The sequence below is a fragment of the Belonocnema kinseyi genome, chromosome 9 (assembly GCF_010883055.1).
Source record: "Belonocnema kinseyi isolate 2016_QV_RU_SX_M_011 chromosome 9, B_treatae_v1, whole genome shotgun sequence".
NCBI lineage: Eukaryota > Metazoa > Arthropoda > Insecta > Hymenoptera > Cynipidae > Belonocnema > Belonocnema kinseyi.
The window spans coordinates 94,341,696-94,364,996 of NC_046665.1; positions in this window are offsets into that span (position 1 = coordinate 94,341,696).

Here is a 23,301-nt window from a genome sequence, read left to right on the forward strand (position 1 = left end):
ATTTAAATATAAATTAAAGATCAAATTAAACTGCGTTAACGACCTAAAAAATGGTATTTTCCTTAAAAAATGTTGGCTTTGAAAATAAATTTTTATTTAATTTTTTAAGCATATAGCCAAATAAAAATCTGACATTTCAAGCAAAGAACGAACCTGCTAAGTTCAAAATCATGTCACAGGGGCACTTTTGAAATTGGAATTTCGAAGACCCACTTTTCGGGAAAAATCCATATAAAGTTTTAGTATTCTTTCAGACATGGTAAATGTTATAAATTTCAATATTTACAACCAAAATATCCCACAATGACGATTTTGATCTAGTTTCCTAGACATTTTTACGATAGGATATTCCCAAATCCTGTGTGATTGATACCTTTTGGAATCCAAAATTTTTGCCAAGCTGAGTTCGTCGTTTTCAGGGTAATGGCCCTTAGTATTCTTTCAAACATTGAAAATGTAAAATCCAATCTTTACAACCTGGAGGAACCGGAATTTCAATTTTTATGTACTTTTCTTGTCGTTTTTATGAGAGGGTATTTTAAAATCCTCCGTGATAGATGGTTTTAAATTCAAAATTTGGAAATGCATTAAGGAAAAGTCATAGTGGCAGAAGTAGCAGTAGAACATTCATGTTAAGGTAGGGCGCACAGTGAAAGGAAATGCACATTTTTCCTTCAAAAATGTCCAGAGCCTTCAACTTTGGTCTGATTTTCAATGTAAAAAATAAATAAATTTAATTAAGTTCTAAGAGCTTGACGCTACGAACTTTTGTCTCCTCTATTTGATAATTAATAATTTTCCAGTCAAAGTATGCAAAAACTGAAATTTTGTAAAGAACAATTTTTTGCGCTCTAATAACTGATCCGGAAAAGTTTATATTGTCTCAAATGAATGTTTAAGGTCTAACAGAATACAAAACTTTGTTTCTTATTTCATTTATTTGTTATAAAAAAATTTTATGAACAAATTAGCAAATAGTCTTTTCCGTAATTTTTTTCAGTTGCTAAAAGTGCTTCATAATAATGTAGGAATGGCATTAAATTTCAAAACTAATTGAAAAGTTCTTAATAACCATTGTTACAAACAATTCTTGTGACAAAATATTAAAATTCGAGATTTTTTAAAATTATACTTTCCTTCAATCGCCCGAACGACTTGCGGTATTCCTTAAAATAATAATATTTGATAAAATTGAACTATTTAAATTCACAAACAAATTACATAAACAAATTCAAAATTTTGGTCCTTTTGCATAGACATTTTTTTTGCTCTGAAAATGTTTTGAGCCACTGGATGAATGACTGCTAGTCACAAAAATATTTTAAAAAGTCAGCAATAAACACTGTTATTAACAATTTGCGTGAAAAAACATTTAAACTTAATGTTTTATCAAATATAAATTTTCTTTATTTCCAGAATGGGTACAGATATTGCTGAAAATAATAAACCTTGGATAATATTTGGTAAAATATAACATTTTAAATATTTATAAACGATTAAGATTAAAAATTTCTAATTTTGGCAGTTTCACATAGTAAAAAATCTGGTTCCTTCCAACGAAAAATTGGGAAATAGAATTCTTTTATGTAGCCATGGTATCCAGAATTATATTTTATTTTATTAACTTTTAGTTGTTTCAATATTCTCTTTCAGGAATATGTGCATTGGGCTAAGAGACATTTTGAATTTGTTTATTTAAATTGTTTATAAACATTTAGTTTGTTATAGTTGACTAAATATTATTGAAGATACATGTTTCTAGGAGTATCCGTAAACATTTTAGCGATTTAAGAAAATTAAAATTTGATAAAACCTTAAATTTGAATATTTTGTCAGGAAAATGATTTATAACAATAGCTAGTGTTAATTTCTCAAATATTATTGTGACTAACAGTCATTTGCTCAAGAGCTTACAATATTTCCAGTTCCAAAAATGTTTCTTTTTATGCAAAGGGGCCAATATTTTAATTTGTTTATAAAAATTTAAATTGTTATAAATTATCAAACATTAATAAATATTTATTATTTTAAGGAATACCTGAAGTTGTTTCAGCAATGTCAGGAAATTGTAATGTGAAAAAATCTTAAATTTTAATATTTTTCCACAAGAATTGTTTATAACAAATAAATAGAATACTGAACATATTATTTGGGTTTTGAGTCCCTAAATATTCATTTTAGATAGTATAATGTTCACCTAAAAAGTTATTAAGGCGTAAAAAATTATTAGGTACAAAATTTCATTTATTCCATACTTTGATTGGAAAATTGATTAATAAACAAATAGAAGATCGAAAATTTCGAAGCAACAAGCTTTTCAGAATTTAGTGAACTTTAATTGTTTTTAAATTTTGAGCCCGGACCAAAATTGAAGGCTCAGGACATTTTCGAAGAAAAAAGTGAATTTCCTCCCACTTTAGGGCGGAGTGAATATGATCAAGTTAGTAGAATCCTTTAAGCTAAGCGAAAAATATTTGTGGGTTGGCATCCGAAAAAAATAATTTATCGGGTAATATATTATGTACCCGTTCTTGATTTGAAAATTTATATTTTTAAAAATTTCAAATATTTTCCTGATTGCTTCAAAAATTATGAAACATTTTCAAGATGTATAGTTTTTGCTTGTGAATAATAATGAAAAATTATAAATTGAAAAAAAAATTTCCTTAATTTAGAATTTTTCGAAAATGGCAAAAAATAGGTTTGTTTCGGTTGAGTCCTATGCACACAATTTTAGAAAAGTTGACTGTTTTATACGAATTTTTCAGCGCATATATAGTAAAGAGTTTAGGAAAGAATTGTTTAGGTGCACAAATTTTTTCGCTCAGCTCAAGCGATTTTTTAAAAAACTTTTATGTAAATGCAAAGGGTGAAGGAAAAGTGAATTTTTTCGTTTTTCTGTTTATCTTTGTGACCTATTTTACTCTATGATCAGAATTGACAGACTGTATGCGTTGGCTTTTCGAAATGAGAAAAAAATTATAAAATTGCTAAGTTAATTGTCATGAACAAATTAACTTAAAAAATAGACTGCGCTATGTATACTTCGTTTTCAAAGTAAATTTTAGCGTTCAAATTACTTGCTTCAAGTAAAAAAATAATACTCGATTATAAAAATTTGTCATCCGATATTTTAAAATGATTTAATATACAAATTATGTAAACGAATGCCTCGTGTGGACATTTAAAGGCAGAAAGGAAGCGATTTTTCTCCTAATGTTCCTGAAATTACGTCACTAGTAATGTTTAAAAATAGAAAATTATTATCCAATATTTTCCATTAACTCTATAAAGAGATTATGCAAAAAATTTTACAACCTGGGCATTTAAAGTTTTAAATATCCTTTTTTCTACTAATTTTCTGTAAATGATGGCGGCTATAATGTTTATTCATGATATTTTGTTATTTTTTATTTTTATTAATATTGTAAACAAATCTCTTCTTTAAAACGCGTAAAACGAAAGAAAATTTTATTAATACATGCAAAACAGGAAGGAAGAGTTTTATCCTGAAGCTCTCGAACGTCTCATCTCAAATTAAAGATTTAGGAATTAAAACCTTGATCGCTACTAAGTTACTTATGATTATTTAATTTGTTTAAAAAATTAATAAAACGTATTGGACGGTAATTTCCCATCATTAAACATCACTGACGACACAATTTTAGAAAAATTAGGAAAAAACCTATTTTTTTCTGCCTTTAAATGTCAGCACTGGGAATTTGTTTATACAATTTGTATATAAAATTATTTAGAAATTTCAGTAGATAATTTTCTATCATTAAAAATTACTGGCAATATAATTTGAGAAAAATTAAGAGAAAAAAGGATTTCTTTCTTACTTTAAATGTCAACACTATGAATTTGTTTTTATAATTTGTTTATAAAATTCATTACAAATATCAGTCGATAATTTTCCATCATGGAACGTCACTGGCGATATAATTTGAGGAAAATTTAAAGAAAAAAATTTCTTTCAAAATTAAAATGTCCACACTAGGCATTTGTTTATAAATTTAATAAGAAATATAGGATGACAAATCTATATAATCGAGTATTATTTTTTCGATGAAAGTAAGTAATTTTAATGCAAAAATTTATTTTACAAACGAAGAATCCATAGTGTTTACTATTTGTTAAGTTAATTAGTTTATAAAAATCAACTAAATAATGTCATAATTTTTTTGCTTTCTATTATCCACGTGCACAAAGTCTGGCAATGCTTATCATAAAAAAATGTTTACAAAGACAAGCAAAAAACTAAAAAATCGACTTTTTCTTCACTCTTTGCATTAACATAAAAATTCAAACAAAAAAGAATTCGAAAATGAGGCCAAACAAATCACATCAAAATTGAATGATGAGTTTTTCTAAGAAAAAATCCAATATCGGTTAAGAATTGCCATTTACTTTCAAGACCAATTTTTTTCTTATGATTCTTAAATTCTTAAAATGTTTGCAAAATTCATTTAACGTATTTTCAGGAAATAATAGCCATTCATAGTTTTGTTTTCTGAAAATTATCGTAAGATCATTATACTATTTAACCTTATTTTCTTTGTCTGGAAATAATTGTTTATCGACTGAAATTTTTAAAATAGTGTATCAGTTAAATCATAGGTTTTTCTGTATGGCTTACAGTCCACATAAATTAAAATAAAATTGAGCCAAAATAATTTTTTCTAACTCAGAATTTACTTTATGAAAAACTCGTTTTTCAATTCTTGACGTTTCGGTACAATGCTTATCTTTTTCAAAATGTTTTAACATTAATAATTATATTTTTACAATTAGTAATATTAAAAAGAACAATAAGGATAAATAATTTCGTAAATTAATGTAAATTTCTTTGCCTAATTTTTCAAAGTTTGAGTTAATCAAATATTAGATTAATGTCGTAGATTAAGAAACCAAAATAAAGAATGATACCTTTAGAAATTTTTCCAGTCAAAAATGGGTTTCTTAATTTAAATTTTAAAATTTACTTTAATTTATACAGACCATATGAAAGAAAGGAAAATCTCTTTAAAAATTTCTCTTTTGAGATTTCCACTATAATCTGTACAAAAATTAAGTTATCTTAATTTTTCAGGCAACTCGTAAATTTCAACATAACTTAATTCTAAAAATGATAATTTATTCCAGCGACTACCTAAAACAACTTCAATTTTTGGGGTCTTTAGGATCTTTGCATTTCAACTATTCTTTAAATAACTATTAACAAAAAATCAAATTCAAAAACTTTAAAAATAATGATAAAAAAATACAACCTCTATCTTGAAACAACTGCTATAACATTGAAGAGATGTCGATTTTGACAATGAAATTTTTCTTACAATTAAATAAAAATGATGAACATTTCCTTTCAGTTTTTCTAATAATTGAAATAAGCTGCTGTAAATTGTTATCTACAGTATAGTGGTTTTTCCTTTTTTCACTCTAAATAACTTTACAGAATATGAAATAACTGTGACCCTAATTATCCAAACTGACACTGCGAAATTTAAACTTCCAACTATGGCAGGTATTCAGAATGAAGTACATTGCTGCTGACATTCATTATAGGAAATGACTTTGGGTTTTCGAGGTATTTGCACAATTTCAATTCAACTTTTCGGCCCTCCATTTACATCGTCGACGGGGAAACTAATTAAGCATGGAATGGCAACATATAGAGTCAAGGCAGCGTTCCTGAATTTGAAGTCTTGAATAAAAATAGAAACACTGGACCCTATTACCCAACTGGCCTTTTATGAGTGACCTAAATGGAAAAAATTGGCACTGAATACAAAAAAAAATATCGTTATGTTTTCTTTCGATAATACAGTGTCCTAAGTCAGCACAGTAAGAGTTTTTATCAAAAACTTTGGTTAGATCCTGTATCTACAATTCTCTATGATTCGGAGCAGTCTGGAGTTATTTTTGCGGTCGGAATGCAGCCGGAAGTGAAGATGTCGATTTTTGCACTTTTTCCAAAAGGTGGTCCTAAGCCGGCACCCCCCTAGTCCTGAGTCGGCACATAATTTTTTCTACTTAAATGCAAGAAGAAGGGCAGGTTATGTGAGTTTTAAGAAAAAATTGACAAATTTAACCATTTACAATGGAAAAAAATCTAGAATATTATCTACTACTAGAAAATATAATCAGCGATAATTTAATGATAAAAAAAGTAAATAAAATAGACGGGTATGACGCTCATTTTCCTCCGTGTGAATTAAACATATATTCACACAAACAGAAAGTGCAGTTAAGAAATTCATAATAAAAAATCAATAAAACCGATTTTTTTGTACAAGGTCGTCGACGTCTATTTGAATAAAAAATGCATCCTTTCTTTAATGAAAATTCATCTAGTATTTTGTCGAAACTTTTTGTAGCTGTAAAAAACTAATATTTTCGCTCGAAAGTTCACATAGTACATTGAAAATTCATTAACTTTCTTGAAAATAGTACAGTTTTGTTTAAAATTATTTTTCTTGTTAACAAATATAACTTTTTTTCTTAAAAATATAACTATTCCACTTTTACTTGAAAATAAATCTTTTTCAGTTAACATTTAAATTATTTGGTTAAAAAATCACTTACCTTGTTGTTCAAGATTCGTTCTTTCAATCGAAAAGAAATTTCTTTCTATAAAAATCAAACTAATGTATAACAACTTTATCTAGGTGTATTTATTTGTTTAAAAATGTTACTGTTCTATTAAAAACGCATTTTTTTAATGATTGGATTTATCAATCTAATTAAAAATACATTTTTATTGATTATAATTTAAGAATTTTCTAAAAACTTAATTTAAATTTAATTTTTCAGGTTAAATTTAGCTTATTATCTAAGAATATAAGTATTTCATTTTTGGATGAAAATTGATCTTTTTTATTAGGGTATTCAAAATTTATTTAGAAATCCATATATTTTTTTTCAAAATACATTTTTTATAGTTACAGATTTGTCTTTCTGGTAGCAAATTAATCATCTTGATACAAATTCATGTTTTGTTATTGGAAAGTCAAACACTTGCTTTAAAATGCTTTTTCATCATTCACAATTTCAATTCAGAATTAATTTTGTTTGATGTAAATATACTATCTTGTCATAAATTGGCTCTTATTTTATTATTTGACTGAAAATTAATATTTTAATCTGAAAACGTCTGTATTCTACTTTTGGTTAAGAATTGATTTTTTTATTTGAAAATTAAAGTATGTGGTTGATAATTCACGTATTTTCTTGAAAATCCGACTTGTTTTGTAAAAAAACTGATACTTTTATTTAAAAATTCAATTAGGCTATTTTTGCTCAAAAAAAGTACTTTTGAGTTGAAAATTTAACTATCTGGTTCAAAATTCATCGTTTTGATAGAAATTTAATATTTTTGTTAGAAAATCACCTTTTTGATTAAAGAATGAAGTAATTGGTTTAAATTTGCTTGCTTGGTTAAAAATATATCCTTTGTATGGAAATTCTACTAATTGGTTTAAAACTATTTTTTTAGTTAAAGATTTATTACCTTCTTAGAAAATCGATTTCTTTTGGTTCAAATAAAACGATTTTGTAAAAAATTCTTAATTATTAAATTATTTGGTTGAAAATTCATATTTTCATCTAGAAATGCAGTTAATCTAATTTTTGTTTAGATTTTGTCTTTTCTAATTCATAAATTTGGTGAAAAGTTCATGAATTTTGTTGAACATTCGACTTGTTTGATAAAAAATTAATTTTCTGCTTTAAAAATTTAACTATTTTCTTATTGGTTGAAAGTTTGGTTATTGAGTTCGAAATTCTATTTCATAGTTTAAAACGTGTCTTTTTTCAAAAAAATAATGTTATAAATTAGAAATTATTTGTTATATTAAAATATTTGAGAAAGCTTGATTCAGCAAAACAAAAATCCCGAACTTGATACGCGGCTGTTTTTGTCTGCCCTTGTTCCAAAATTCGTTTTTTAATTATAAATTTCATTAATTGTCAAAGAATTGACTTTTTTGGTAGCGAATAATTCTTCTTTCTTGAAAATTTATATTTGGGGTTGAAAATTGAACTATTTTAATTTTGAGCTTAAAAAATTATGTATTTTGTTGCAATTGAGTCTTCTTTTGTGGAAAATTAATCTTCTTGGCTAAAAAATCTACTAAAGAGTAAGAGATTACCCCCCTCCCCCCTGGGCCAAAAAGTCTTGCGTAATTTCTGGATTACCTTTTCAGGTCTTTCCAGATAGAGAGATGAGAGTCGTGAATACAAAGTCAAAGAAATGCTGATCTGAGAAAGCTTAAGTAGACTCTAATACTGGGATGATGTCTCTATTGGTCCCTCAGGGTTTTCTGCCTACCCTCCTTCACTATTCTTTTTTTTTGGCTTATTAACCTTCCTTTGCCTCACCGACTGATACTTTGAGAGACGATATAGAATATATAGTTGCTAAGCCAGTAGCCCGTTCAAGTGGTGAGCAGAAAGTTGGGGGTTAATTGCTACCCTTGGAGTGGACTGGGTGGCAAATCCTAGACGGCTATCCGGATGATTAAGGAACTCGACCGCCTTTCTGAGTGGCAGATGCGAGAAGGGAGAGGATTCTCTTCAAGAGGTATTATAACACTCTCGTCATTCCTCACTGTAAGGGCGGCATATTGAATTGACTGGAAATGCATCAGGTTACTCTGAAACTTAATATTAGTGCATTGAACCTGGGTGTTGATATGTTTTCTTTGATTCTGGATTTCAGCCAATTACATAGAGATTCATAGCAGGGCGTTCAGCGATCCTTGAGAATAAAATTTAAGATCTTTTCCCATTTTCTCAGGTCAAGAAATTAAGATTTTTAGGTCCTGTTTTTTGTATTAAATAATTAAATAACTATTTGTTATACATGTGAAAAAATGAGCCATTTTATTTTTTAGTCTCTAGCAATCTCTGAAGAAAGCAGAACCATAACCAAAACGTATTCTAACTTTTTTTGTGAAAATGAGTCGTCCTTGTGAAATCTTGGGAAATGTTTACAAATATTTTCAAAGGCTTTGAAATGGTTGAAATTTTTGAAACCTTTGTGTATTCATTGAAATCTTTTGAGGTATTTAAAAGCTTTATGAAGTCTTGAAATTTCTGTAAAATTTTTAGAAAAACTTTTGGAATCTTTTAAAATTATTGTACAATCTTCGAAATCTTTGTGAAGGTTGTGTCCAGTCATCCCGACAAATTAAGTAGTTGAAAAGGGGTTTACTAGTCCTCCCAGAAAATTCGGGTTGACTAGACAAGCTTATATACAATATTTTAATGCTTATTCTGAATTTAATAGAATATTTAAAATCGTTGCAAAATATTTTTAAATATTTCTTAAATCTTTTGAAATCTTTGAAAAAAATTTAAATTGTTTAAAATCTTTGTGAAATCTTCGAAAACTTTAGAAATGTTTGTGAATTCGTTAAAATCTGATTTGCTGTATTCTTCTTCAAACATTTAAAATTTTTGTAATCCTCAAAAATCCTTCAACACCCATTATGTCTTTGTTAAATCTTCTGAGGTAAAATCTTTTGAGGTATTTCTTCTTTGTGAACATTTTAAATTCATGTGAAATTTTGGAAACATATTTTAGATTATTTTGAAGTTTGTATAAAATCTTTAAACTTGATGAAACCTTAAAAACTTTTAAAATGTTTCTAATTTTTTTTTAAATCTTCTGAAACTGAAATCCTTAATTTTGGTTGTGAATTCTTTTTTACGTTCAAAATCATTAATATCTTCATCAATTTGTTGAATTCTTTTGAAATCGTTTAAAATCTTTATAATGATTCGATATTTCTGACAGCTGCTGTACAGTTAACTTTGGAAATTCTTTAAAATATTTGAGCAATTTTTATAAAATCTTTTGGATTCGTTTAAAATCACTAGAATATTTGTTAAATTCATATAGTCAAATATAAATCACACAAAAACTAAGTTCTAAAATATTTTTAAACATTTGGTAATATTTTTTTTACATTTAATGTTTTCGTGAAATATGTTTAAAATACTTTATTTTTTTAAGATTTTCCTAATTTTTTAATTTTGTGCTTTTTTTCGCATAATTTTTATTTTTTTTATTTTTCTTAACTCTTATTCATTCTTACTTATTTAACTCTTTTCAGTCCTCTCCTATATTTATAATTTGGATTTTTCTCTCTAAAAAACAGAAAAAGAAAACATTTTCACGTAATTTAAACATTGTGAATAATTTCCACATGCTTCTATAATTCTGCGGATATTTTCCTTCCTCTAATATTGAAATAATATTTTTTTGGTCTCCTTATCCAGTTATCGTTCTTAAATTTTCCTAATTATTTCATTTTTTGTGCGAACATTGTTCGAAATTTCCACATATAAAAAACCAAATATTTTGAACATATTTAATAGACCCAAAACAGTACTTGCTATATTTGAGTGATCTTGTACATAAATAAGCGGCTCTAAAATTTATAAGGTTTTATTAGAATTTTATGTTTTAAAACCAATCTTTGACAACTTTTGTTTTTCGTTTCATAAAATTTAGTTAATGTACTTATCCAGTTCTTATTCTCTTGGCCGCCAATAGATCAATTTTAGAAGTAGAGGAAAAATAAAGATTATTACTAATTTTTCATTACACAAATATAAATATGGACTTGAAAAAAAATTAACTTTCTTATATGGAAGAATTTTAGATTTTGGGTTCACATTTAAAACGAAATAAGATAAAAGTTAATTGTCATACACTAAAATAAAATACTTTGATTAAATAAAAAAATCAGATTTGAAAATGAAATAATGTAAACACTTTTTTTATTGGTGAACCGCTACTGAGAAGCTAAACCGAAAACTACAATCTTTTTGGTACTCTCAGGTACGTACCCTTGAAATATTTCAAGCAATTAACAAAATGTTAAAATGTAGGCAAATGGTGATAATTTTCTTAAAAATAATTAATTTGATTTTCTTAAAAAACCCAAAATTTTATTTTTTGTTAAATTTTTACATTCATAAGGACTTTTTTAAACCAACGCAAGATTAGAAAAAATGCAAAGCAAAAACATTGCTTCTTTCAAAACCTACAAATATACATTACTCTTGTATGATCTCTTGAAAAGAGGGTCGCGTGACATCATATTTATTTTAAAAGTGAAAAATTTAGCAAAAACTTTAATAACATAAAAATCTGTGCATTTCTAATCTGGACATTCTGTTAGCTTTATGCAAGCCAATTTATTTTGGTGTCCATGGAAATATTTTTTTTAAATTTTCCGAAAAAGCTAGACAATTTTGTTAGATTTATAAAATTGTCGCCGAAATTCCACAGAGAACGATAAACTTTATCAGAATAAAAAAATTTAATTTGAATTTTGCAATAGCTTGAATCACTTTGAAGTTTCAAGTGTCAAATTTAAAAAATTGGCTATCATAAAAATTAAATTTATAAAAATACCTCAAATAAAAAGCAATTTTGAAGTCCGGAGACATCAAGCAATCTCCAGTATCCTATACTTATGCAGTGAAATTCCAAGTAAGAACTTCTATTATTTATAAATAATATTTTCACATTAAGATTGCAGGTGATTTCTAACCACAAATTGAGAAAAAAATTTTGTCATATTATGAAGTGTAAATACGCTGTAATGATACAAACTGTAAAAAATAAAATCTGGAAATAGTAATAATCATGATTTTTTTCAGTCATTGATACAATATAGAGGAAAAGAAAGTCGCTTTAGCTAGCCACTGATACAATCTGAAGCAAAATAAAATCTGGAAGTAGTAATCATCATGATTTAGTCAGAGAGTAGTAAAATCTAGAGGAAAGTAAAACCTTTCAGTAGTAATAGACATGATTTGGGCAGCCAATGATACAATCTGGAGAAAAATAAAACCCGTAAGTAGTAATAGTCATGCTTTTGTCAGCATATAATACAGCCTGAAGGAAAATAAAAGTTTCAAGTAGTTACGGTCATGCGTTTGTCAGACACTGATACAATCTAGAGAAAAATAAAATCTGTAAGTAGTAATGGTCATGATTTTTCCAGACACTGGTACATTCTAGAGGAAAAAAATGGAAGTAGTAACAGACATGATTTAACTAGACACTGATGCAATCTAGAGGAAAATAAAATCTGGAGTAGTTATAGTCATCCTTTAGCCAGACACTGATATAATCTAGACAGAAATAAAACCTGCAATTAGGGATAATCAGGTTTTAGTCAGAAACTCGTACAATCTAAAGAAAACAAAATCTGGCAGTACTTATAGTCATGATTTAGTCAGACACTGATACAATCTAGAGAAAAATAAAATCTGGAAGTAGTAATAGTCGTCCTATTGTCAGCAAGTAATACAGTCTGGAGGAAAATAAAACCTGGAAGTAGTTATACATAGACGGCAAACCGAATTCTTTATTATTGAAAAACAAATTCAAATTTACGAGCACGAATTCGTAGAAAAATTTAGTTTTTGTTTATAAAGAATTCTTTTTTAATTCATGTTATAATCGTAGTATGAACGCGGAAATTAATTTGATCGGGATTGAAAAAGAATTCGGGTGAACACATTAAGAACTGTAGCGACATAAAGAAACTATAATATGTGGCTTCACGATTCGTTCAAAATTAATAATCTTTCAAATTACAGCCTATTCGTGAATATAGTACGTAATGAAATTAAATACATAATGAATAACAGCCTTCTTATTTATATTACGCAATGCTAATTGTATTAGTTTTCAATTTAGTTTTAATATCACTATTCCACAATCACTACACTACCTACACCTGTGCAGGGCCGTCTGCAAATTTTTGTGACCCATTCTATAAAAAGTGTTGCTAATCTTATAATATTATATGTACTAAGATTTTAGATATATTAAAAATTGTTATTCAATATTTTATGTGATTACACAAGATTTAAGCTTAATTCAAAAATATTTCAAGATAATTTAAAAGATTCTAGAGAAATCAATATATATTTTAAGAAATTTCATTCATTTTTAAAGATTTCGATAAATTTTCGAGGATTTCAAGAGATTTAACAGACTTTAAAGAATTCAAGAACATTGTTCATATCTTAAAATTTCGTTAAAATCTTAAAACTTATTTAAATTCTACTGAAATTCCTTGAAAATTCTTTAAAATTACTTAAAATCTTTGAGCAATGATTCGATATCTAGTCAATATAAAAAAAAAGTCCAATCGGTTAAATTTGAACGCGCGTTCATCAGAATGCCACCCAAAAACATCAAAGTACTTTCATAAATACCTGGAACACTTAAAATGTGATACTCTTGCTTGTTTATTTACTTGACACTCGGATTTCATTTTTATAAAACAATTCAGTGCAAAAAAAATTTGATAATAAATTTCATTTTTAACGAAAATGCGAAAATATTGATTTAATTCAGTTTTCCGCTTTTCAAATGTGATGTCAAAGCATCCATTAAAAAAAAGAAATAGAGCAAAGTGAAGTTTTTGCACGAAAATCGGCCGTATGTAGAGGACTCCTAATTAACGTAAAAGATAAAAGTTATCTGCGTCTCGTTTTTAACATTTCGCCGACGCCAGTACAGTAAAATTAATTGAAATGGATATAACATCGCACAATTTAATAACCGATGAAAATTTAGTGGATCATTTAAATTGTACAATCAAAAATATTATTCGACTTTTTCATTTTTACCGGTTTAAAGTAATACTCTACTTGTAAAAATATTTTTGTTCTTAATTCTTTTAATTTTATATGATATTTAAATTGCTTGATCGTAACGTTTTAAAAGTCAATTTTTAGAGCGTTGCTTGGGAATTTCAAATAAATAGAGTTTTTGATTTATTCATTTGAGTTTCTTTATGAATTACTTCGAGCGGTCGTAAGATGTTCAATTTCGAAATGCGTTAGAAGCTCATTAGAGATTTTTTAAGAATACTTGTACGAACTCGAAATTAGTTAAAAATGAATAAATCTAATTCTTTTTATATTAATTATTCATAATTTACAAATTCAATGACGTAATTCATATTATACTCTGACTTCAGAACTAATTGAGGGTTATTTCTGAATAGGCTTGCCGTCCGGGAATCTAGAGGAAAATAAAATCTGGAAGAAGTTATAGTCATGCTTTATCCAGACACTAATACAATCTAGACAAAAATAAAACCTGCAAGTAGGAATAAAGCTTTTGTCAGAAACCTATACAATCTAGAGGAAAGCAAAACCTGAAAGTACTTACAGTCATGCTTTAGTCAGAACTGATTCAATCTAGAGAAAAATAAAATCTGGAAGTAGGTATAGTCATGATTTAGCTAGACACTGATACAATTTAGAGAAAAATAAAATATGGAAGTAGTAATAGTCATGATTTAGTCAGAAACTGATACAGTCTACAGAAAAATAAAATCTGGAAGTAGTATAACCATGTTTTAGTCAGACGCAGATACACTGCTGAAAGATAGTATCGAACAACTAGCCGGGTGACTCATGAGAAGCTAGCCTTGCCTTTGAAAAGGGATAGCACCGTTCAGAATATACATTAACATTGTTTTTAACTAGTTGAAAGCTTATTACATTCTGCGTCAAGTGATCATTATCTAAAGTAATTTAACTTTGTTGATTTTGAATTATTACGGGAAAAAGACCAACAAAATCTGATTTTCATAGAATTTTGTACATTGCCTTTCAATCTAGACAACAGCAAGGCAAATAAATTTATTAACTCATTAATTTAAGGGGGTCACCCCGTGTGTCCGGTCGAAAAAATTGATTTTTTTGTTACTCAAATTTATTCCTATACATGTGTAGAATATACTGGTGAAGTGATATTCCAATATTCAAGTTCATTGGAAAGTTACAGCTGTTAGAACGACTAGGTGTACTTCATTGTTTTAATTGTTCTTGAACTTTCAAACGCGTTTTTTTCGAAACCACGTTTTTCAAATTGGCCGGCATGATATCTCAAAAACGGTTCGACCGATTGCTTTGAAATTCGTAGGATAGATTCAGTATATTTGTACGCATCGTCTAAACCAGGATAATTAAAAAATTCCAAGCCGTTTTTTGCGTAAGAAAATAATCAAAAAAATAATGAAATTCGAAGAAAAAAGTTCAAACAGTATCAATTACTCGATTTTCAATATTTAAAAAAAATTCTAGTTCATGCGATGGCCACAGTTTCACACATTAAAATGCCTTTTGGTTTTTTGTTTTCAAATAAGTCGTTCGCCTGGAACCATGCCGGCCATGGACACACTTTTTTGGACCTGGGCATCTTCGGAGTGGTACCATACGCATTTTAAGTAGACGATTAAACGAACTTACCTGTATGTGAAGTTCTATCATAATTGTATGAAGTGCCACTTCTGAAGAGATTATCACATGTAGTATCCATGTCTGTGTAACGATAGCGCCACACTTTAAAAGAAAGAGAAGTTTGAAGCTGGTGCTTGCCTCAAGTCTCCTCTCATATGAACGTTCAGTTTTTTAAAGTCTTGTTGTAATGGAATTCTATGTACTTGTAGAATAATGGGTATAAAATAATCGATGGAAATAATCTCTTCAGAAGAGACGCTTCATACAATTATGATAGAACTTCACTTACAGGTAAGTACGTTTAATCATGTAATTGTATTTCGCGCCTCTTCTTCCGAGATTATCACATGTAGCCGTTTAAAGGCAAATACGGCAACCCTTTTGCAAAGTCATGGGAAAAAACATGCAAACTTCAGTTCAACTAAACTATATTTAAATTAGACTCAATACAATTATAGATAGAAAAAATAATTATATCAAGCAAAATCTTGAGAAAGTTCGTGATTACATCATTTTTCTTGTTTCAATATAGATAGCGCAAAAGTCGTCCGATCATCTATGACGTCCCTGATATGAATCCTAGCAGCGTGCCGTGTACTATACGCACTAAAAATGTTTGTGCCAATACCACTGTCCGTTAATACTTGTTTAATCCAACGATTAAGAGTTTGCGTGAAGACAGGGCTATATGGTTTTCTGAACGAAAAAAACAATTTTTGCTCTGAGCCTCTTAATGGTAGAGTTTTTTTCTAAATATATCCTCAACGCTGAAGCAGGAAATATGCAAGTATCTTCGGGAAAAAAGGGGATAACAAGAGTAGGCTGTGGCTTATTAAGACCCGACGTTTTAATTCGCTCAGGAATTTTTACCTCCATTCCACCGTTAACGCTCTGAATGTTTCGAATATCTATTGACGCCAATGTTTGAATACAATTTCCTGTTACTAAAGCTAACAAAATCGATAATTTAAAACAAAACTTATCTAAACTTAATTCCACATTAGGGTCCTACTGTCCAATATCATCTAAAACAACTTTTGGGTCCCAGGTTGTATCATACTTTGACCTCGACGGTCTCAGTTTTGATAGACCCTTAAAGAACCTTGTAACACGAGTATCTTCTGCTAGATCTTTGCCATGAATTAAAGCAATCGCTGACCAAAACTATTAAAAGATCAATACGACATTTTATTATTAAATTCTTGCGTGATAAAATTAAAAATTTCTGGAATTGACCCGTAAAATGGACTAATCTTCTCTGTTTGACAAAACTTACACGACTTTTTCAAATCCACAATCTTATTGTTTCTTTGTCGAATTAGTCAGGGATAAAAGCATAACTCCCGCAGTCTTCTGTTAAACTTGTTCTAAGCCAAAGGCTTCTTTGATCAAACTCCCGCAACCAGGGTAATCGTCTTCCAGATTGCTTGCGGTTTCCTATTAATAGATTGAAGTAACCTTATATTCGGCTTAAAGTATATCGGCTTCGACTTTAATAAAAACATATCAATTGGAAACCACGCCTGAGCTGGCCAATGAGAAACCACTAAAATTCCTTTAGCATTTTCAAATTTTATTTCCTGTAAAATTTTTAAGATCAGAGAAATCTTGTTTCCACGACACATAACGTTTACATTTACTATTTGACCTTGTGGCAAATAAATCAATATGCGTTTGACCAAACCTCCTTATTATTTCACAAAAATCCTTATTCGATAAGGATTATTCTTGTCGCAACTTCTTTGATCATTCGCGAAACATTTGAGAGCCATTAGGGCTGCGTCTAGTTCTAGGCAATTAATATGAAGAGCTTTTTCGGTCACTGTCCAAAGCCCATGAGCACGCTTCCCCTTACAGAAAGCTCCCCAACCAGAAAGAGATGCATCTGTGAAAATCTCAATACGAGGATAGAAACAATTAATGGAATTAACTGCAACAAGAATATTTACATTGCACCATTCAAGATCACTTTTTGAAACACCCCTTAAAGACATATTTACTTCAAAATTATTATTATTTCTTTGAAGTGCTAAAAATCTCTCGTATTCAAAATTCCTTAAGTGACTCTGTCCATAACTAAGGGTTAAACAACATGATCATAATGTACTAATAAGTGACGCAAATTCTCGAATCTTGCATTCTTTTGCTTATTTAACTACTTTTATCTGATTAGTTTCTCTTAACTTCTTCTCTTCCGGAAGTTCCACCGTCATATTTTCAGAATCATAAACGAAACCCAAATGTTCACATCGTGAGGCTGGTGTGAGTCTACTTCTTTCTGCATTGATTATAAACCCTAAATATTTGAGCAAGTTTTCTCTATATTGCGCTGACAATCTGGCACGGAATTTCCTAAAAGTAGTATATCATCGAAGTAAATCAGGGAACTATGCCCTTACGCCATAAGATAACACACAACTGGCTTCATAATTTTCGTAAACGTAAAAGGCACTGTGCTTAAACCAAAGGGTCGACAAGTATATTCATAAAGAATGCCCGAAAAGTTGCATCTCAAAAATTTTCTATCGGTTTCAGCCACAGAATTTAAATGATTAGCATCTTTCATACCAAGTGTCGCCATATAAGAACCATGACTTATTATTCGACGCACCGTCTTTTCGTCTTCTAATTTAAAATGTTCAGTAAGAATAAACATATTTAACTGTTTAGGATTTAAAATTAAACGGTAAGACCCATCTGATTTGGGAGTTACAAAAATTGTTGAAAGAAATTCTGCTTTACAATATTCGACTTTTTGAATAGCCTCTATTATTAGTAATTCGGAAATTCTTTTACTTATTATGATAATTTCCTGTTGAGACCATTGAGTTTCGCTAGGAGGCGCAGATTGAAAAACTTCAGACGAAAAAGGAATTTTGTAACCATTGATCCAAATCAGTACGTTGTTATAAAGCGTTAAATTCTCCGAAAAATTAAGGAAGTTCTTTAAGCAACCTGCATAACTCACCGAAACTACCGATGTCCCCCTCGATAAGGTGGCATCTATAATCCCCTGTAAGTCGGCTTCTGGTTGCGCATTGGATATGTTTTCCCGCCCGGCGCTAGATTGGTCTTCCGTCTGGTTACCTGTCGACGTGGCGGACCTCTGAAGTTTTTTGCTGAATTACCTGGAATCGGTTGTTTCATGGACTTAAGAACGCCACTTGAAGCGAACAACGCCTTAGCAGCTTTAAGCTTATCCTCCAAATTGACACCAAACAACCATTCATCTATATCTGTGGAACTGAGAGTGTCTCGCAAAGCTGCATGAATGTTCTTTAAAATCAAATTTCGGGGAATAGAAGATTCCTTGAATTGTAGATCTGAGAGCGAACTCAACAAGCCACTCACGATCCCTAACATCTCAAGTTTTTTCTCGTTTTCTAAACCGAGAGCAAGCGATGCTAAACTTATTAAACCTCCAAGGCCAGCCGTAATTCTTACTTGGGTATCCATTACACTAAAATCCCTTTTTGTAACTGCACCATGCGCCTTTTGCAGAGCTGCTTGAATCTTCATATTCAACTTGGGAGGGTCCAGAAAGAATGCAGTTCTTCGGAGGAGGAAATTTTTTTACAAAAGTTTTTTTCTCGTCTGCAGGCAAACCCTTTCGAATAATCTCCTTAATTCTTATGACCAAATCCGCCTGAGCTTTCAAGACCGAAACTCTGTCTGGAGCTATTCGTTGCCCAATCTCCTCTAATTCCTCTACAGAGAGCCCATCCTTTGGTGCTAACGTCTTATATACAAGAGATTGAATATCGTCCTGTGAATCCTCTACCTTGTCTTCCGTTTTTTCTGCATCTTTATTTTTATTAGCTACATCGTTATCATCCCGCTGCAATTGTCGCATCTATAGCAGCTGAGACTGACACATTAACAGCCTGCTTCACTTCACCCTGACTTTCACCGGTATTTTCATTCGAAGCAGTCGATTCATTCTCCTGGCCACTAGCAGCTACCTCCGTCAAATGACTCCTACTACGTCCTGAACTTCTTTCATAATGTCAATCTCCTCTATAAAATATTTCGCTACTGTCTACGATTATGATGATAATAATCCTTGCGAGGAATATAATTTCCCGACTAACTAGAACGTGGTGATGACCTCCTTGATCGGCGAGTGTCATAATCTCCTGTGGACTGATTGAAAATTTCTTTATATGTAGAGGAATTTCAAATAAAATAATTGAAATAAAATAATTTGAATAAAACGATTGAAGTAAATTCTTGAGATAAAATATGTAGAAAGTGCAAAAATTAGGTTAAGACAGGATGTAGAGGCAAACAATTTTCATATTCTTCACTTTGCGAGACAATTTGTTTGCTTCATAAATCGATTGCATCGAAACATGAGATTTAATAGACCAACAGCCTAACTATGTGTCTACTAACGGTTGCAAGCCGCTAGGACAAGCCATTACTATTATATATACTCTTTTTCATTTTTATAATCATCGAATTACAATAAAATAAAAATAAATAAAAAATAAATAAATTTGCATTACCAACGTTTCGGTACTCGTACAGTAACCCTTATCAAGGAAAGAAAAATTTGAGTGGTAGAAACTGACAGCACCCACTAACAGGTGCTTTCTCTTTGACACCTTAGAATTGAATGAGGGTCAGTGCGCCAATCTGCTGTAAACCCAATATAAATATCTGCCACAATTACATCAGAAATAGATAAAGTAAAAGAAAAACGGAATTCATGAAACAGCCACGTTAAATATAATTATTCATATTAGCATAACTTTTGTTCAGCCCATCCAAATCGGTTTTTAAATTAATCGACAACTTTTTTTGTTTTTTAATATAAAGCATTCCCATGAATTTCCTCTTTCTCTCATTACTTTCACTATGCAAAATTTTAACATTATCCTAGTCAAACTCATGGTCAACATCAAGAAACTCCTTAACATTTTTGTCCGAAAATTTTATTTGTTTTTTCAGATTACAATAGTATTTTTGGTTTTTGTTTATTCGTTGTGGTCCAAATTTGGTCGTTGGATTCTTGTTTTATTTAACAGGATTTCGTATTACTTCTCCTTTTCCAATTCTACTCATCTAGTCGTCGATCCTCCAATTTTTTCCAAACGTCGTATTTCCTTTTTTACTCAATATTCCTCCTCGTCGTCTAAAGAACTTAAAAGACTTCGGTATTTTCTTTCATACATTTTTATTCGACTTTGCAAAAACATGTGTGACACCTTCGTTACACCAAGCAAAGGAATGAATGTCCATATGAGAGGAGACTTGAAGCAAGGACTAGCTTCAAAGTTCTCTCACCTCTAAAGTGTGGCGCTATCGGTACACCTACTGGGATACTACAGTGATAATCCCGGAAGAAAAGGCGCGAAATACAATAAAGATTTTGGGTTTAAACTTGCAAAATTTATTGTTCAAATGTGAATAAATATATAGTAAAAAGTTCAAAGTTGTATATTGTTATCCTTCATAAAAAAAATCCTAAAGAAGGTAAAAAAACAGGCCGTTACACGAGGTGACCCCCTTAATAATTTATTGTATTAGTTTATGGTCAGATTTTAAGTTGGACAAAGTTCCTTAAAATTCGAAATTAAATTTTTTGCTTTCTGACGTGACAACTTAATTATCAAATTACCAAATTACTTCAACTAGGGCTTATTCAACGCAGAATTAAATAAGTTTCATGCAAAAAATGTATCTATATTTTGGACAATGTTATCATCTTTTAATCTCAAGGCTAGTTTTTACTAACTCCAATACTCTCCATCAGTAGTCAACTTACAATGATGTTTCTTAATTGTTTTATATATTGTCAATATTTTTGGACAAGATAATATAACAAATATAAAAAATTAATTGAAAAAGGATGAAAACACAAACAAGAATAACATAAAAATTTATTCATCGAAAAGAAACAGTCTCAATATTGCTGACAACTTTTGATCTATTCAGTCCCTTATTTCCAATATCCAAACTTCCAGTAAATGTTCTCTCCCCCTATATTATTTTCTCTCCAGGGAGATATTTGAAAGTAATTCAGCCACTATCGGATTCATATCTATCAAGTAAATGCTCCTATATTAAGATATCTTACCCAAAGTAATTGAATCCTAGAAACATTTACATAGAGGAATTTGTGTCCAAAGAGTTTCCTCACCTCGATGAAATTAATCGAGCTTTGACAAACGGGCTCGCTTTCGAGGCAGGGTCTGCAGATAAATCGGATTAGTAGAAACCCGAGGTCGAATATCGTCTAGTGATCTTATTAAAGATCCGCAAGTCTGTCGAACGAGTTATTTAAGTTCAGATCTCACAAGGATTGGAAGTAGAAACGGCGGAATTGAAGTTACCTGGAGGCAAATCCCCTTCCACCGCGAACCTTTGGCGGTTTTCGTTCTAACTTTATCATTCTCCTGGCTTTAAGAGATATATTAATTAAGACGCTATATGATTTAATAACGCCGCAATTACTGCCAGAACTTTGCCTCCATATATAGTGTAAGAAACCCTGTTAACGGGTTTTGGCCAATCTTCATGCAAATCATCCCCCCCCCCCACCCCGTCTGAATATTTAACTCAGAAACACAATCCATTATCAGGTTTTATTCCTTATACTGTTAATCATTTTATGATGTCTCAAATGACCCAGTTCTATTGCTTCGCTCTGTAACATCTGTTATACGATACCACAATCTGTAGAATAAAATTCAATATTTGTAAAGTCTTTGAAATCGTTGAAATTTTTAAACTTTGGCCAAATAATAGTAAATTCATTTTAATCTCTCAAAGCATTTAAAGACTTTAAAAATTTGAAGTTTCTTCAAAATTTATTAGAAAAATTTTTACAATATTTTTGAACTGTTTTAAAATCTTTGAAATCTTTAAGAAATTTTTCAAAATATTTGGAAAGCCTTATGAATTTATTGAAATATTTGTGAGGGCCAGAAATCGTAGTAATTTCTCTGAAATCCTTAATACCGTTAAAATCTTTGAAATTATTGTGAAATCTTCGAAAGCTTTTAAAATCTTTGCGAATTCGTTAAAATCTTTTACTAAATGTTTCAAATCTTTGTGAAATCTTGAAATCACTTGAAATCTTTGAAATGGTTTGAATTTTTTAAATCTGGGATACTGTAATCTTCTTAAAATTATAAAAAAATTTAAACATTTTAATTCCTTCAAAGCCTTTAAAATCTTTGTAAAACGTTATGAAATCTTATAATGACCTTCTCAAAAAATTCAATTCGCTTGAAATTCCTGTACAGTCTTTGAAATCTTTAATATCCTTGAAATCTTTAAAAGCTTTTGAAATCTGTGTTAATTCGTTAAAATCTTTTAAATTATTCCAAATATTTGTAAAACCTGAAAATCCTATCAGATCTTTAAACAAATTTTTAGTTTGCAATCTGATATGTTGTACTCTTCATCGAACCTTTAAAAATTGTTTAATCTGTTGATAACCTACAAAACCTTTAAAATCTGTTGAATAAAATTTTTAAGATTGATATGAAGGTAAGGGGGCATTCACATATTACGTAACATTAAAAAGGGAAGGTCTTGTTTTGTTACGGCAGAAAATTTTGATACAAAAATTATCGATAATAAGTTTGAGAGGCTAAATAAATTCCGTTTAGTTATGATTAACAAGATATAAAAAAACACTTTTTTCTCGTATATTTAGGCGAAAAATCTGAATACTGGTAAAAGTACCTCATTTTTTATTTGAAAAAAAAAATAATAAATTGTCAAGCAAAAATTGAATAGTTGAATTTCCAGTTGGATAAGTTAATGTTCAAGCAAAAACATGCATTTTAAAATATAATCATGAAATATTTAACTTTAATGATTACATTCTAAGTTTAAAAAAAAAAATAATAATTTTAAACAAAGAAGTCATTTTAAAGGAAAAAGTTATATTTTCAAGCAAAGTGATATTTTAACTAAAAGGATGAAACGTCAATTGCAATACATAAATTTAAAACCAAAAAGAACATTTATAACTAAGTAGTAAATTCTTGACTAGAA